This window comes from Alligator sinensis, unplaced genomic scaffold, assembly GCF_000455745.1.
Source record: "Alligator sinensis unplaced genomic scaffold, ASM45574v1 scaffold282_2, whole genome shotgun sequence".
Classification (NCBI taxonomy): domain Eukaryota; kingdom Metazoa; phylum Chordata; order Crocodylia; family Alligatoridae; genus Alligator; species Alligator sinensis.
In genome coordinates, this window is record NW_005841879.1 from 3,919,071 (window position 1) to 3,925,901 (window position 6,831).

At 48.6% G+C, this 6,831-nt stretch overlaps 1 long non-coding RNA gene across 2 annotated transcripts; it reads right to left on the reverse strand.

The window, feature by feature from the left end:
• Window positions 1–477: 477 nt before the first annotated feature.
• Window positions 478–6,825, reverse strand: LOC102383594. Of its 2 annotated transcripts, none has more exons than XR_323090.3 (2): window positions 4,197–6,825; window positions 478–2,048 (listed from the first exon to the last, which is right to left on the reverse strand). It is a non-coding gene; the product is annotated as an uncharacterized LOC102383594 (long non-coding RNA). The 2 variants fall into 2 exon arrangements; XR_003092538.1 differs by having other exon boundaries at window positions 4,154–6,825.
• Window positions 6,826–6,831: the final 6 nt, after the last annotated feature.

Sequence of the window (6,831 nt, forward strand, 5' to 3'; positions counted from 1 at the left end):
AGGGCAGGTCCCATCTGTCTAGCACCATTTGGATATTGTATTCCCAAATCCAGCAACACGTCCCTTGACTGCTGCCTTCTCAAGCATCGCTCGCTGCTTCTCTACAACCGGTATCAGACTTTCGTCACTGGTTTGTGGTTTGCCGGTGTCTAGCCGCAGTCACCTGTAACATCCCATGGATTTCAAGGGAGCGATTTACTTCTGGATCATGTTCCCAAGAACTAAGATAACTTCATTTTTGAACATTTTTGCCCAACCATGAATTTTCCTAGAGAGAATTCATCTCAGCGGTTCTTCCATCACCGGGCTGCATCTCCACGGACTCTAAACATTTCCCACTGTGGCAACAATGGCGTTTGTGTGTTGAACTGTGCAGAGAAAAAGCCTTTTTTTCCATGCTGTGTAACCTGGTCAAATGAAAAAGCCTTTCCAAAGCAGCTCGCCAGTGCTGTAGCATAGATTTCATTTGGTACTAGCTTTTTTTTTTTTTTTAAATCAATTAAGCAATTGTGTTTCAGTCTAATTTCTAAGTCGTTTCACATTTCATTGCTGTCCACATGATCTGCCAGTCCCATGTTTTGCTGGGATACTCGATACGCTTTTCCAGTCCCAAACACCATTCTGGGATAAAGCAAAATCTCTGGAGCTGTTAACTTGCAACAGAAGCAAACAAAATCAGTGGAAGTGGCACGGAGAAACCCGTCTCACTTCACTTCACAGTCTCTACTTGAAATCTGTCACAAAGACTGAAAGCTGAAATTTTCTTTTATTCTTATTTAAGGGCAAATCCTTACAACGGGCTGGCCCGGCATTCACAAGCAGTCAGCAAACCTGTCACTGATCATGAGACGTGCGACAAGCTTGCAGGGCATCGGTCCTTCTGTAGGTTCTCCGTATTCCCTGAATAACTGCATGACGGCATCCAGTTTTTGGTGCGTAGACTTGGACGTCTCCACCAACGAAGCGGTCCCACTGGTGCTATTTTCTTCATGTCGCTCCCTTTCTAGCTGAAGAAAACCCTCCTTGCGAAGAAGTCTGTCTGCAGAAGCAGGATTACAGCTACTCCTCGCTTAATGTCGTAGTTACGTCCTTGAAAAATGCGACTTCAAGCGAAACGATGCTAAGCAAATCCAATTCCGTCACAGTAGTTACCTACTAGCAGGCGGTGGCCAAACAGCGGTGTAACCGAGCACTGAGCAACCTTAAATGAGTATGTTCTCCAATAGATCGGCGACATCATAACGAAACGACGTTAACCGGGACGACGTTAAGCGAAGAGTACCCGTACTAACATTTTGGGTGGAAGGAGGTTCATGACTAGAAGAGTCTGATCCATCCGTTAGAAGTAAAACGGCTGATTTCCGAAATCTCATCATCTTTAGACTATTTCGTCTCTTTGAGCTTCTCCTTAGCGATACTCAGCTCTGGGAGAGATGATTTTGTTCGCGGCAAAGCCTGTCGCTGTGGCTTTCACGTTCAATCCGGACGGCCGATTCACTGGCTTGCTGGAGACCACTACTGTCCAGTTACATATACACACACGTACATACACACACGCACACAAGCACTTGCAGGCACTTCTGCACAACCAAGTACAAACCGACTCCTCCAAAACACAAAGGGCTGCCTGTCATCTGCTCTCTTCTGACAGCAAGTCCCGTTTTGCCAATTTGAACAGAAAACGGCTATTGCTGACATCCAAAGGGTTTCATATTTGTCAAGTTACTCTCCCACACCCCATCTTTTGCGGCCCCTCGCATCTCTCTGGTGTAGGCAGCAGTCCACTTTTTCAACCCCGAAAGCCAGCCCAAAGCGAGGGTAATTAGGCATTGCAACAGACTGCAGCGGTCTTTACGCTGGCATCTTTCTAAAAGACACGATCTGGTCCCGGCACCAACTGCAGGGGTTGATGCAAGAATCACTGGTGCGCTCGGTGGCTTTTCTTAGGAAGACTCTTGGATGACGTGATCCGAGGGGTCTCTTTCAGGTTCAGATCCAGGAGCGGGATGCTTTTGTGCTGGAGGCTGGAGACCCTCATTCTGATCTGACTAGGAAAAGTAACAGAGAGAGAAAGAAGTACAAATGTGTACTTTGGGATTCAAAAAGCAAGTGATAAAAATGGCAACTTGAACAAAAAAAAAAAAAAAAAAAAGCATTTCTGACTACCGCAAGCCTTTCCTGTTTTCAGCACTAAAAATACTCTACTCTAGTAGCTTAATTCTCGGTGAGGTAATGCTCTCTGGCTTTATCTTTGTTTTGACCCCAGTATCTCACACGCTGAGTAATAACATCCACAGGTGTAGCCAAGGGAAACAGAGCCCCTTCCTCCTTGCTTCAGCATTACAAGCCAGGTCGGGCTGTTAAACGAAGCACTTGGGTTTTTGTCTTTGTTTGTCACAAAAGACTCGGCAGAGCCCGGGATTCCTCCGATTCAGTGTCTGCAAGAAATCAGAGGCGTCAAAACAGGAAGCACTGAGACCATCAGCTCGAGAGCAACAGCCCCCAAGGTCAGCCAGAGGAAGACCCATCTTGTAGCAAAGATGCTCAGCTAGGTCTCAAACTCTGGGTTCAAGTCTTAGCTCTGGTTTCCTGTATGGGGGGAGCAAAGTCTCGTGCCTCAGCTACCAGTCTGTGAAATGGGAATAGCTGTGCTTCCTTTCTCCTACCTTTTCACTACCTTCTCTTTTTACATGGCAAACCTTTTGGAGCACAGATTGCCTTTTTTTAAGACTTAGCTACACATGCAACTGCCTGGTCCAGCGAGCCTAGACGCACTGTGCTGCTGGGGCTCTCCTGAAATAATTGTCCTTGTGGACGCATCGGTCCTGGAAGGCACCGTGCTGTGCTTTCCGTCCACCTTACCACAGAACAACTTTTGCCGTGCAGACAAACCCTTGCTGTGCGGAGGTGAAGCGCCTTTCAGGGGCTCCAGCTTGCTTGAGTGGTTCAAGGGACTGCTGCAGCACGAATAATTTGGACAGAAGGAAAGGTCTAAGCTGAGCTGGTAAGAAAAGCTCACGCTAAAATGAGCTCCTATATTGACACTTAGGATTACCGGTGTGTTTGTCCTGAAGAAACGTGTAAGGGGCAATTCTGGACCAATAAATCTTGCTTCAGAACCAGGTCAACTGATCAAAGTAAATACAAAAACTCCTCATTGGACGTATGGTAGAGACAAGCCAACAGGGTGGATGCAGAGGGAAACTGGGCACCTGTAGTCTATTAGAAAAATCCTAGGAAAGTGAGTTGACAAGTGATTCAAGCTCTTGCCAAATCCTTCACAACAGGCTTTTAAAGAAACTAAATAGTCAGCGGGAGAAGCACTGCTACTATGATGGGCTAGAAAAGCATGAGGAGGTGTATGGAAAGGAAAACCAGAGATCATCTTATGAACCCGTGCAACACACTCCGTACAGTTCCTGATCTCAAAAAAGGAGAGGGTACATCGAGAGGTTGTGAGAAGGTCGATGGAAATGAGTTGAGCCCTGCATGGGTTTTAACATGGGGAGAGACACCTGGGACTGTCTGAAAGGGGACACGGTGGGCATAAAAAATAACGAACGGTACAGAAAAGGTAACCATTGACAATGCAAGAACAAAGGTGTAGCGAATGACACTGAAGGGCAACATGATTCAAAACCGAGAGGGGCTTTTTTTTTTTTTTTTTAATACCTTATATGTAATGAACTCGTGGGACTCCTGGCTGCAGGATGTCACCACGGCCAAGAGTTTAGCAGGACTCAGAGAAGCAGCAGGTAGTTATATGGGAAATAAGAGTGACCAGAGTCAAGTTAAGGCAAGACATACAACGGGATGTAAAGCACCCTGGGCTCGAGGCAAACTCGCTCCCAACTAGCTGGAGGTGGAAACGAACCCGTTGTAATTCCAGAATTGCCTGCGAGGAGGTTTTATGCCCCTTCCTCCCAATCCTTTGGCACTGGCTGACGGCGGAGACAGGATTCTGGATACGGCGGGCCCCCTGATCTGCAAGCCTGGTAGGACTACCAATATATTTTTAAATCCTTCTCCTGGGAACAAAATTAAGTATTCACTTGAGCTCTCCTGACTACAGAGAAGCATCACAACACCACAGTCAGCATGGCTGGCATCCCAACAAAAAAGCCCTGGGTAGGTTACTACACGTATCGCTCACTCGGACATCGTAGCCTTTATTCTCAAACCGGCTACCTTCACACCTGTGACCGGTGCACACTCCCATCAGAAGTGCCCTCCTCTGCTGCTGCTATCTTCATCTCAGGTGACTACCGACTGTCCGTGCAGTCTCCAGGCCGGACAGTCAAGAGGTTCGTAGCAGCAGGGCCCTGCAGGTCATTAGAGGGGATAAAAGAGGTTAGAGTTCAAGGACCAAAGCAAGGTAGCAGATGACACAATCTCTCCTTAGGGTTGGATCACGGGAGGGGCTCAGGTTAGCAATGCAAACGAGGCAGGAAGTATTCAGGGAACCCCATCTACACGGGGCCGGGACTTCACTGTCACCTCCTCTCCTCCAATCCCGGCCCCTTTATGCTTCGACCAAAACTCCCAGGGACTTCAGTGGTTCAGGGCGAGTCCTAAAACGCCCTGCTGAAGATCCTGGTGAATCAGGACTTGAATCTGGGTTGCCTTGCAAATCTGCATCTAGAGCTAATTTCCAATTAACAGTCATCCTCTTCCTCCACTTTTCCTATACAGGTTGCACCTTCAGCCCTTTCCTTTCAGCTTTGTTTGCAGCTGCTGCTCCTCGGGCCCTTTGCTTGGGAGAAAAGGCAGGGGACCGCGACACCTTCACAAAGGTGTTGATTGCTGGGTCCTCCCGGCTAAAGAGTTAAGTGAAGGTTTTAGAGATGAAGCCCCTGAGAAGAAAGCAATGGAAGGAGATCTGCACGTGTGCGAACACTCACTTGTATAAGATACCAGCAATATTATGTGCTACGAATAGTTTTTGTTTAATGCTAATGATCTAAAGCTACACTGTGGCATAGTCGCTTGAAATCCCATAAAGGCGTCTAAGCATGAGTGTCTGCAGGGCTGGGCTTTGAAATCTGCCAGCAAACTGGGTGTACAGGAATATTTTAATTAAGAAAAGCTGTAAACATTTACAAGCCAGGATCTCAGCAGGTATTAACCACTGTGCCTCTGCTGCCGGCAGCGCAGAAATGCAGGTTTGCACCACCTGAGGGTCCGGTCCCTCTGGTACCTGCACACATGCTTTGCCGTACGTCCTGCAAACAAGATTGCTGGTAGTTATAAAAAAAAAAAAAAGCTTGTGTGGGGATGCGTGTGTGGGGGTGGGGGGGTACGTGGGTGTGTGAGTACGTGGGGGTAGGTGTGAATACATTCTTACTCCTTTACACCGTCTGTTTGCTTTTGGCATTTCACTCCGGTGAATCAGCCGAGAGGATAAAATAGCTCAGTTTCAGTTTTGTTTCCTCCGTACACTATTAGCGTTGCTTGGGATCGGAGCATAAAGGAGACACTGTCCATCAGACACCTCATGACAGCTGCTCCTTTCCAGATTTGCTTTTGCAGGAGAAAGAAAAAAAAGAAGCCCCAGCCCCGGCCCTTTACAAACAAGTTACCGGTTTGCAAACATCCCTCCAAAACGACAAGCCCTCCGGTTGCACAGAGCTGGTACTTACCCCCCCGGGCTTCCTGGCACTGCAGGTTACAGTTGAACATTGCAAGAACAATAAGGATTTTTAGGGGCATTATGACTGGGTTAGTAAAACACAGCTGCCCCTGAAAGTCCCTCATTTTTCTTGCTGCCACTCAGTCCCCTGCAAAGAAAAGAGTTGAGGGCCGTACCGTGCTTTGCCATGTCACGGCGCGTCACGCTGACACGGGAAAGCTTCAGCAGGCTTCCCGGCACCAGCCCCAGACGCAGCCGCTTTGTCATCCTCGGCTTTTCCTCTCAAGCCAAATGCTGCAACGACGTGGTTGAGGATTATGGTGCAATAACTCGCAGGCGTTCATCACTAGGCAGAAACGCCACCCAGCCTTCCTTGCAGCTCCTAGACAACCATCAGTTACCCGACGAGGTGCAAAAAAAATCAAACAAGTGGGATCCTGCATTCATGCACAAGGGTCAGGGCAAATGGGGACCGCCGTACTGGTTGGAAGAAAGGGCTTAGGCTGCAGGCCGGTGCCGCACACGTTACCGCAGCATTTGTGCTATGACTGGAAGATAAACTGCTGTCTGCTAACAGACGGTCCTAACACTCGGGGTCAGCAGTGGGGAGTCGCGCAGGGCTTCCCTACGCCCTGTTACCTTTTGATTTAGTGGCAGAAGCAACTGGGTTGAGATGTTTTATCATAAGTTGGTTACTGAGCTTTGCAGGAGCTCCTGGCACGTGCCAGGCGCTGCACAAAATACAACGAAAACAGCAGATTGTTTCCCCAAAGAGCTTTCAGGCAAAGTGATTTTCACCTGAGCCGAGCGGGAGGGGTCCCAAAGGCCTAAAAATCCCAGCCTAGACCCATGTGTGAGATGGACACCTTGCTCTTCTCCCCATGCCCGTTGTCTTGAAAAAAATGTGCATGTGAGGGGGGAGACGGGGTGGACTTGGCAGGAGTCCTGAGCTGATTTCTAACCCCCCAAATGCCTCCTCTTGCTCCTCTGCATTAAATCTGTCCTCCAGCACCCCCGCCCACACGCATATCCCCCTCCAATCCTCCCTGCACAGAAGGCAGGTCCCAATAGCCCACTTTTTCACATGGGAAATAGGGGCTGAGGGAGTTGCCTAGGGTTGCACAGGGAGTCAGTGGCAGAGTAGAGGCCTCCAACTCCCACCTCCCAAATTCTGAGCTCGTGTCAGACCATCCTTCCTGCTG